The following is a 10,876-nucleotide window of genomic DNA, read 5'->3' on the forward strand; positions in this document are numbered from 1 at the left end:
CTGGCCCACAGCCTGCCTTTTGGGCCAAAAACTGAGCATCTTGAGCAAACCAGCATTCATCCCAACAGCTGCAACTTCATTCCACTTCAGTTTCAAAGGGGCTCCTTGACCCCAAACTCAGTGCCTCTTGACCCATCTGTTTCCTGTTTAAGTAACACACGCCCTGCCCCGCACTACAATTCCAAGGGCAAAACCTGTATCCAGAGCCCCAGTTCTCAACTTCTCCCCCAAAACTTTTGTAATTCTCCCTGTTCTACACTGTGGAAGATCCCTACTGCAGCCAGGCACGTTGATTAAGTAATAATAACCCAGAGCTCAGCAGGCACTGCAGACTTGCACATCAATACCTGGCGTTCAACTAGCAGCCTGGTCAAAGATGCAAGTTTTATTTCCATTAGATCCCATTTAACAACGATTTGAGCATCTGCTACCTGCCACTGAATTCTGTCACCAAGACAGACACAGTCCCCAACCTCATGAGCTCACAGCTGATGAGGAAACACCCCTCACCTCTTGGGCCGTTAGGGAGGAGGGTGTGGTGAGAGACAGACTGCAGGAAGCGGGGCCCAGATTCAGGCACAGGGAGGCTTCCTGTGGGAAGAGGACCTTGGCTAAGCCCTGACCAGCCTAGGGAACAGGCAGAGCAAAGGTGGAGGGAACAGGAGGTGCGGACGCGGGGAGGTGAGAGCGCACAGGGCACACTTCTGCAGAGGGGCAGGTAGGGAGGAAAGGTGAGACAGCAGACCTTGACCCTCAAAAGGTTCAGGCTGCTGAGTGAGGCACAGATGCAGTAGCTGAAAGTCCCCTGTACACAGCAAGGCAAAGTGCCTTTTCTTTATTACTAAGGGCAAACTTCTTAACTTCCCGTTTAATAATCCAGGGTTTCCAGAAATCAGAACAGATCTGCAAGTAGAATCTCTAGATTAAAACAAATCAACTTAATTCCATACGGGTTTATATGCAGTGCCCATCCCCTCCCACCCATGCCATGCTTGGCCCTGGGGTGGAAAGGGGAGGGGGAGGACTTGGTCCCTGGACTGAGGTTGGGACTCGGGGAATAGGTGATACACCCAAAGAGAGTCCTTTGGTGGGGGTGGGGAGAGGATGGGCAGGAAATGTGGGTTACTATCCAGTTTGGAAACTGGTAGAGAGGCCAGAAGACACTGATGATCAGTTCATAAAGGTCTATTCTCAAATTCAGTTCATCACCCCAAACTCTAAAAGGATAGGAAGGGGGGAGCCAGGGCAGTCACCTCACTAAATCATCAATTGAGAAAGCCGGGGTGTCTGCAGGGGCCCCTGTGGGGATAGTGGATAATACACTTTGACTGATGCCAGCTGGAAAGTAGGGTGAGGGCCTGGAGGTAAGGTACCCAATAGCACAATCAGAGAAAGCAACTGCATGAGATGCATGACCAAGGGCATGAGACCACTGTCCCAGCCTCCTGGTGCTCATCAGGTTCCTTGAGCACTTGCTGTTGTGAACAACCAGATATTTAAAACCCACCGACAGCCCTGGCCAGTTTCACTCAGTGGATAGAGCGTCTGCCTGCGGACTGAAGGGTCCCGGGTTGCGGGCTCCATCCCCAGTAGGGGGTGTGTGGGAGGCAGCCGATCAATGATTCTCTCTCATTGATGTTTGTCTTTCCCTCTCTCTTCCTCTCTGAAATCAATAAAAAAAATATTAAAAACATAAAATAAAACCCACTGATAATACAATACCACTCACTGTAAAACAATGTAGAAAATACTGAGTATACTGAGAGATAAAACCTACCACAATCATATCATGCAATAACCACTGTTAATTTATATCCTTTATTTTTTATTTAACGTATTGAGTCCTTTCCTTTGTCATAAAATATTCTTCTACAAAGCAATTGTTAAGGGCCATTTGTTGGTCTACTGTATAAATGTACGCTCTTCGTTTTTAATTTAATTTTATTTGATTTGAGAAAGAAACATTGATTTGTTCCACTTATTTATGCATTCATTGGTTGAATCTTTTTAAAAATGTATTACATTCTTTTTTCTTTTCTTTTTATTGATTTGAGAGAGGGGAAGGGAAAGGGTGAGAGAGGGAGGGAGGGAGAAAGAGAAAGATCAATGAGAATTATTGATCAATTGCCTCCTGAACACACCCCAACCAGGGATTGCACCCACAACCTGGATATGTGCCCTGACTGGAAATCGAACCAGGGACCTTTCAGTGCATGGGAGGAGGCTCAATCAACTGAGCCACACTGGCCAGGGCCGTTGGTTGATTTTGTATGTGTCCTGGCCGGGGATCAAACCTGCAAGCATGGTGTATCAGGACAGCACTCTAACCAACCGAGCTACCTCACCAAGGCAATGTACCCTCTTCTTATAATCAGTTCCAACTGGTGCTTGGTTTGTTCCTCATTTCTCAGTATCAGAGAAATGCTTGGTGATGAAAACCTTTGCACAATAAACTTGGACTGATATTTCTGGTTATATCCTAAAGAGAAGACCCTAGAAGTGGAATTCCTGGAAGGGGCATTCAGTTTTTCTGCCTGTAGCACTGCTTTGGCTCCCACCCAACCTGCTTTGGCTTCGGAAAGATGTGGAGCATCATACTGATGTAGCAACACTAACCTGGTGCAGTCTTTATCCAGGGGATGGTGATGCCTGTGTAAGGATTAAGGTCTTCTTGTTCAGCCCTAAGCAATGCTCTTCAAGTAGCTAATAAAAGGCTTCTTCTAAAGCAAATCCTTTCTGCTCACATAACCCTGCTTAGAGGAACACGAATGAGTTCAATCCAACCTAGGTCGTGCCCAGAGGGTAGGACACTTACATAATCAAGCAAGCTGAGCTAAGCGCTCCTGATGGCATCTGGTAGAACCTAGACCAGGCTGGACAGTGGTCAGGGAATGTTTGACTGCAACGGAGGAATGGAGACAGGGAGTGGGTGTTTCAGGCAGAAGAGAGAGCATATGCAAAGGCCTCAGGGCAGGAACAAACGAGTGAGGAATCTTTATAAAGTCTGGTATGACCATAGAAAAGACAGGGACATGGAAAGAAAGTCTGCAAGGGGCCAGGTCGGAACTTTGGTGTTCACTTCCAGGGCCATGGGCGGTTTCAAACAGGGAATGCCACCTGATCAAATAGCCATCTCCTGTGAAGGCCACTGCCAGCTGCCCCATGGTACCGAGACCCCCAGGAGACAGGAAATCCAGTTCTGTGATCTAGCCCATCAGCTACCCCGGCCAGGGTTGAAGGAGACATATGGGGGATCCTACTTTATAGCTGCACACCCTGACCTACTAGCGTGTGCCAGGTTCTGTGCCCAGAACTACACCTGGTCCCACATTCAAGCCTCACAACAGCCCTGTTAGGTACAGAACTATGACTCATTTTCCAGAAGGGAAAACTAAGTCCTAACCAGGTCAAGTCACCTGCCTAGTAGCACACAGAAAGGGGGAGCTGGGATCTAAATTGCGAGTACCTAAGACCTCTCTAATCATAATGCTAAAAATTATATAGTAAAATCTCATCAATAAGAATGCACAATCACACACACGTGTGCACAACACTGAAGTACATCTAACTTCAGGTACACACCAACGGCAGGACTTGACCGGTTTGCATTCTGCCACCAGGCATGCTCCAGTCTTTCTCTGCTGCAAGTTCTCCATGGCCTGACCTTGCTCAGCCCGTGGGAAACATTACATCTCGTCTGGAAGCTGACACCTGCCCACTCCCTGCAAGGTTCATGACCAGCAGGAGTGGAAAAAAAAACAGGAAGAGAGGTCTCATCCTGAAGGACCATTATTGGATCTCTGCCCTCTTCCAACTTGTAAAAGTTGGAACATTCCCCTGACCCCATACTGATAGTTGGTCACAGAAATGCTTTTGTTCACATCCAGAGTGGAGTGTGGTCATCTGTCTGGCACAGGGACCTTGAAGCAGCAAGTCTTGATAAATGTATCACTATCAGGGCTAGAAGGCAGCTAGGAAAAGAGAAGCCTGGTGACTCGAACGTCAGATCTCAAGAGTTCAGGGTCAACTGTCACAGGCTATGTACAGTCAACTATTAATACCCCCGAGTTACTGTCTTAATTTTGCTAGGAGCACCTCCTCCTCTTCAATGCCCATCCTTTCCTTTCTAAACAACCACTAAGCCCTAACCAGTTTTGCTCAGTGGATAGAGCGTCGGCCTGCAGACTGAAGGGTCCCAGGTTCAATTCCGGTCAAGGGCATGTACCTTGGTTGTGGGCACATCCCCAGTAGGAGGTGTGCAGGAGGCAGCTGATCAATGTTTCTAACTCTCTATCCCTCTCCCTTTCTCTCTGTAAAAATCAATAGAATATATTAAAAAATAAAAAAAAGAGAGTAAAAAGAAAATAAATAAACCACCACCTGGGCTGAAAATCCTAAGAAGAGGGAACACTCTCCCACCATCTCCTTATGGCCCCCAAGTCCAAGACCTGCCCTTGAACAGAATGTCTGATAGCCACTATTTACCGAGTGCCTAGCACTTGCGAAGCATGGCCTTGGGTACATTATAGACCTCATCACATTCAATCCTCACAATAATCCTCTGCAGTGGGTATCATTACTATCTTTAAGATTAAAACACACACACACACCCCAGAGGCTCAGAGCAATTTTGCCACAGCCCCATATATTTAAAAAGGTGCAGTCAGGACAGGGATCATGTTATTCGTCACTGTCCCAGAATACCCTTTAAACTCTCAAATAAATGTTGTAAAAGGCTGTATCATCTATAGATGTGACAGATGGTGCAATACCCCTCCAAAAAGATGCCAGGGAACCAAGCCCATCAATCTTACTTTCCCTGAATCCCAAAGAATCCACTTGCATTTTTTCTCATTGCAAAAGGCCTTGCTCTATGTTTTGTCCATCTTTCCCTTCATTGTATTCTCTTCCTATCCTGTTCTTGGGCCAATTCTGTTTTGGTTCCTGTGGACAGTGCGTACAGGTATAATGGAGTGGGGTGAAGAACAGTCACTTACTGAGGACCCATTACACCCAAAACAGCAGCTGTATATTTTGTCTCCTTTCTTTTCCACCTGCTTGGCTTACTGCCTGTAGTTTCTTACTCAACTAAAGCAAAATGAGATTTTTTTCTACTTAAAGCCTGCATGGGGAAGCTGGTCTTTGCTACCTCTAAAGTGTGGGCTTCTAAAAAGCAAAGTAAACCCAGGAGGGAGGCCCCACAGGTGCTGGCTACTATAAGAACCCCAAGCAGCTATAAAAATGGACTGCTTTCTAACCATGGTAAAAAGCAGGGTTTCCCATGCTGCTCCACCCCACTAATGGAAAGTATTAGCTATAACTTTTATCTTATTGCAACAAAAGGAAAGGAATTCAGTTACTGCAGCACATGCTTAACGAGATTCTTCCAGACGAGTCATTTTAGAAAAAGTTGCTTAACCCTGAACCAAATTTACCTTCAGTATTTGGATTGAGAAGGGAACCAAGTCACCATAACTTGCTACTAAAGTTTCTTTCTTTTCCCTATAAACTATATTGAGGGAGAGGGTAGCCTATGGGTTAGGAATAAGGATGCTTCAGACATCTGAATACCAGTGCTGCCAACTCCTTGCTTGTGCCCTCAGTAAAGCTACCTAATTTCCAAGCCTCAGAATCTCCAAAATGAGGATGCTATCCTAATAGTACCTTCCACGTGGGGTTGTGGTGACAAAAGGCATGAGGAGCACTCAGGGCAGGAATTAGCCAGGCTGACGTTCAAAGATTGTCATCGCTTCCTCTCTGCCGTCACTGCCATCACGGGAAAGCTACTGCCTTTGACCACACACAGCACTTGGAGTCCACCGCTACCTAGATGGCTAGACCTTTACCAAGGTGACACCTGAGCAGCCTAGGCAGGGTTTGCCACAGCTAATATCCTGGCTCTGCCCCTAACCAGCTGTGCGATCAGGAGTCAGTGGCCACCTCTCTGAGCCTTCCTTGTCTATAAAATGGGGACAGTGAAAGTACCCACCTTGTGGAGTGGCTGTGGAGATAACTGAGATGATGGCGTGTAAAGCACTTGGCACTCATTCTCTGGCTCTTAGGAATAAGGAGCACCAGCAGAGAGCATCGGAGAAAACTCAGTGAGCACAACGACCAGCAGTATCCTGGACGAATAAACAGGAAAAATGAAGGCTATGCCAAGGTCTCTGAGGCCAGAGCTTGACAGAATTCCCTCCTCTTGGGAACCACCGTGCTTCGCTGGGAGCTGTTTTGCCACTCCTCCTGTTGGGAGGAAGAGAGGGGCAGGAACAAGGAAACAAGGAAACCTGGTTTTTAAAGTCTTATGCTTCCAAGATCTACTATGAACTGCCACCATATCCTTTTCAGGTAAAGGCCCTCCACGTCTGTGGTTGCTTAAATGAGCAGATGCGAAACCCAGAGATGTGGAGGGGTCACGTGTGCATCTCTTCTGACATACTTATGAAAAATATCCACAGATAAGGGAACTCTCCGTTCAAACCCATGTTGTTCAAGGATCAACTGTACTATGTGCCAGAAAGCACTTCACATCCATCACCCTGTTCAATTCACCTCCCTGGGAAGGAGGGCCTTTGACTGGTCCAGTCTTTGGATGAGAAACTAAGACCCAGAGATGCAGTCAGTCACAATGATAGCAGAGCTGGGAACGGGCCCTGAAGTCAAGGTGCACCAAGAACTCACTCAGAGTGAGCAGGCACCTCTTTTTCTGTTAACGACAGGAAATGTGTTAGTGGCTCCCGCTTGTAATGGCTGTCAAATTTCTGCAAAGAAAGTCCATTTATTCTGAGAGCCAAGTTTCTTCCTCATGTAAGTATTCCTGTTCCTGCTCCAGACGCCACACAGGCCAGCAGGCCACTGCCCACGGGAGGGTGAGGTAAATGGTCAAGGCAGCAGGTTCGTTTCCTCTTCAAAGTACAGGGCATACTGACCATGCTCGCTCCTCACCCTGGAAACTTCTCTCCTCCTCAGAGGGAGAGCCCTCAGAAAACCGGGTTAGGAACCCCAGCTAGTCAGGAAACAGGAAAGAATCTAGAATAATGAACCACCACACTCTTAAAACAAAACACTTTATTTGATGCAGAAATTCTAAAAGTACAAAAACAACATTTTGCAAATGTCAGCTGTGATCTACTGTCACCTATTCAGTTATGTACAAATCGAAAAAGACATTGTTTTCCATGTAAAATAATGCTATCTTCTGTCAGTGCTCACTATTCCACCAGACGCCACAAGGGACAAACTTAAAGATGAAACAAAGACAATGGCAATAACCACCATGTTCCACAGGCTTTCCCCAAGAATGTGCTAACAGGGAGCTTCTGTAGTAGGAAAGGAAAAAAACTAACCCTGAAAACAGAAGTTACCTACTCTCTAAGTGAACACATTTGATTTTTACAAATTTTTTCTTTGTTCACACTCACGGTTTTTCTCAAGACAAAAACAAAACAAAACACCCTTTTAAAAAAATAACAGATGATTACACATTAGTATAATCCAATGGTAATTTTTTTGTCTAATGAATAGAGCAGTCAGCTTTGTCTACATCACTTATGAACAAAAGATTGCTTCTTTGCATCTGAGTCTTATATGGCATAAACCAGTCATAATGGTTTGCTTTTGTTAAATCTTCTGGATATGAAAACACAGTGCTTGGTCAATTCAGAGCCATGGCTGCAACCTTTTAGAACGTAAAAAGGCCCCGTGGGGAGTCTGTGGTCCCAGCTGAATTTTGGAAAGGAACCAAAGAGCAGGAGAGAAGACAACTAACCAAAATTCCCAAGAGGTCTTCATTCGACCTCTCTGCAATTTAGCCCTTAGCAACTACTGTCTATCTCACCAGTGGTCAAACTGAAGTCTGAACCATTTAATAATATTGTGAGTAATAAAGGTAATGTCCAGAGATAAAAAAAAATAAAACCCACAATTGAGAGGGAGGAGTAGCTGCCACCCAGAAGGTAAGAGCTGGTCTTTAAAGAGTATCTTGAAGAAGTTCAGGAATTACATTAAACACATTAAGAATGTGCACCAAATGTTTAAGCATGGGGGGGGGCGGGGGGGCACTTATGACAAGAGTACTGCCACCAAGAAAAAAACAATAACCAAAAAAGTGGCAAACAATCCCCAAATGAATATAGGTGATATATCATTTTATAAAGTGCCATTAAATGCTTAAGTAGTAAGAGAAGCTGGGCACAAAACAATTTCCTTGTAATCCCCATCCTGAGCTTGGCCCTCACAAAGCACCAACGTGAATAAGGCACCTCATTCTATTTGGGCAGTTAAACTGAGTGTGAAGCTGAGAAACAGAATAGCAGGGAAAACTACTAAGTCCTTGGAAAATAAGAGCTATGAAAAATGGCTTAAGTAGGTGGGATTATTTATCATTGAAATAAAAGCACCAGGGGAATGACTTCACTATGGTTTTCAAACATAGGGAAGGTGACCAGCTGTTCTTTTTCCACTGCACACTGAACAAAAGAAGGCTGGTTTGAATTTCTATAGGGAAGACGTACAAAGAACTATCTGATCAGCAGGATAGGTTACAGAATCTCCTCTGCTGAAAATCCAGGATTCCATCCACAGCCATATGTCTGAAATAATTCAGGCGCAGCCTTGTCTGTCATCGGGGAGCATGCCAGATAACCCAAACTTTCACCCACCCCCAAAACTCTGAAATCGGAATCAGAGCTATTGGCTTACAGTTAGACTTCCTTTTGTTTATTTTCACCCTGAGCCTGGAAAGGAGGAGATATAGCAAGGATGACCCAATACCCCATGAGGACTCCTAACTACTATCTCAATACAAAAAAAAAAAGCTTTTCTTGGTATATAATTTCACACCTCTGAACCAGAATCAATTCACAGGTCATTTAATGCCGAAGACGATGCAAATACCTGGCTCTAGTACACACTCAGTTCCTTGCCCTATTCCCCACAATGCCTGCTTTTCCTTATTCAGTCTTGGCCTAAGCTCAGAATTGCACATCATCTAAAACACTTTTTAAACCAAGAGCTATAATTACAAATAAGGTCCTTCAGGTTGTACAGCTTAAATGAAATTGTTTCAAATGTCATATTTTTAAATTGAGAGAAACCTGATTTTAAAATTAACAGCTGGCTTGCCTTTCTCTGAAAACACCACAAAATGTAAAGAAAGCAATCAAAACATTTCAAATACATTCACAATCATATCACATTTCTTTGGGGGAGCAATGAGGGAAAGCAGCACTCTAGCTACTGACTGCATTTAGCAAGAGCATTTTCTGGTGGTACCAGAAATCTGTTATTACCATGCATGCCTTTCATTTCAAATCTTATGAAGCAGAGATTGGTGACAAACTGGCAGCTAGTGGGCCAAATCAGGTCCACCCATGTGTTCTGTTGGGTCTGAATGCATTTTAAAATGTTTTATAATTTAGTTGTCAATTCTAAACAAATCAGAATTTTTCATATAAAAACCCAAAAGCTCAGCTTCTCCTGAAAGATGGGAAGATCAGGAAACATTGTGTGCCCAATTGGCTGGAGTACCTGCGGCCTGTAGGTAGGAGAGGAGCACTTCAGTTTACCATGGTCCCCACCATGCCCTGTCTCCCCAAAACTGAGAAGACGTGTCATTTATAATCACACCTTATTTATCATTACACCTGGCCTGCTACACTGGTGCCCCCTAAAGACATGCCATCTATTAAATAAGAGTAGCGGTTTTCACCAACAAAATAGAAGTCTAATGACCTTCACATCGGCTTGTCCACTTCTCTCCAATAAAGACATGAAGAGTAATTCCTATCTCTAAGAGAGCTGAATTAGTGTTCAGGCAGTTGCAGACTGCTGCAGGGTTTTCTCTCTTTGGGGAGGAGGATGTGTTATTCTCCAGGAAAATAGCTGTTTTTTCTTACTTGTTTTGTTTTTTTAAGAAAAGATGCTCAACCCTTTGGGGGGGGAGGGGACTCTGGAAAAAATCACATAAACCCACATTTTTAGAGATGGTTTTCCTGTTTGTTTACACGTAAGTCAGGAAACCTGAGACTATAGAATGGTTAAAAAAACAAACACACACACATGTGGCTATGAAGTAGTAAGACTAAACTCTGACAAACATACCTGGACTTAAATTACTGTACATTGGATTCCAAAGATGTCAGTGTTGCTAAAGACATAATTTTGAACTTCTGACCTGGCAGTATCTTCAGTTACCATTCATGTGTCAATCAAAAACTCTGTCTCATGACTTTATAGGCTGCCCATCTCCTGTTTGTCTCAAAATATTATTCCCTGGCTGAGTCACTGACCTGGGCCTGGATCTGAATGACTTCTAGAGATCAATGTGGCTCAAAGGCCCAGCACTGGGCCCTCTGGAGTACCTTATGCCGACAGTGTGAGTGGGCTGGCCTCTCCTAGGTGGACGCTTGTCGTTGACCTAAGAGCACACCTTGACTCAGGCTTTCTTTCACTTCTCTGATCACTGACTCTCTTGGCAAAGATGACTGTGCCGGGTGCTAAGTCCTTTCTGTAGGGTATTGTGAGTTAAGATAAACAACGTATATTCAACTACCTGCAGGCTTCTTGGTTACCTGGAACCTTGGACTTACACTGTCTTCCTGTCCAGAGGACACCATCTAAATTAGCTCCACAGGCCACTGACTCTCGGGATCAAGGACTCGAGATCACCCCTGTGTTCCACTTGTTTCCTCAATGTCTAAAAGCCTGTGACTTACAGAACCTTTATCTGAAGTCTGGCTTATCACTTCCACTGTCCAGAACAATGTGAGTCAAAAAAATAAAATAAAAATAGAGCTCTGCTTAAAATAGATGTTTTGCCTTAATCTACAAGGCACTTATTCCCATTCCCAGGATGAGATGGGGGGGGGGGGGGGGG

Source organism: Myotis davidii, unplaced genomic scaffold (assembly GCF_000327345.1).
Source record: "Myotis davidii unplaced genomic scaffold, ASM32734v1 scaffold111, whole genome shotgun sequence".
NCBI lineage: Eukaryota > Metazoa > Chordata > Mammalia > Chiroptera > Vespertilionidae > Myotis > Myotis davidii.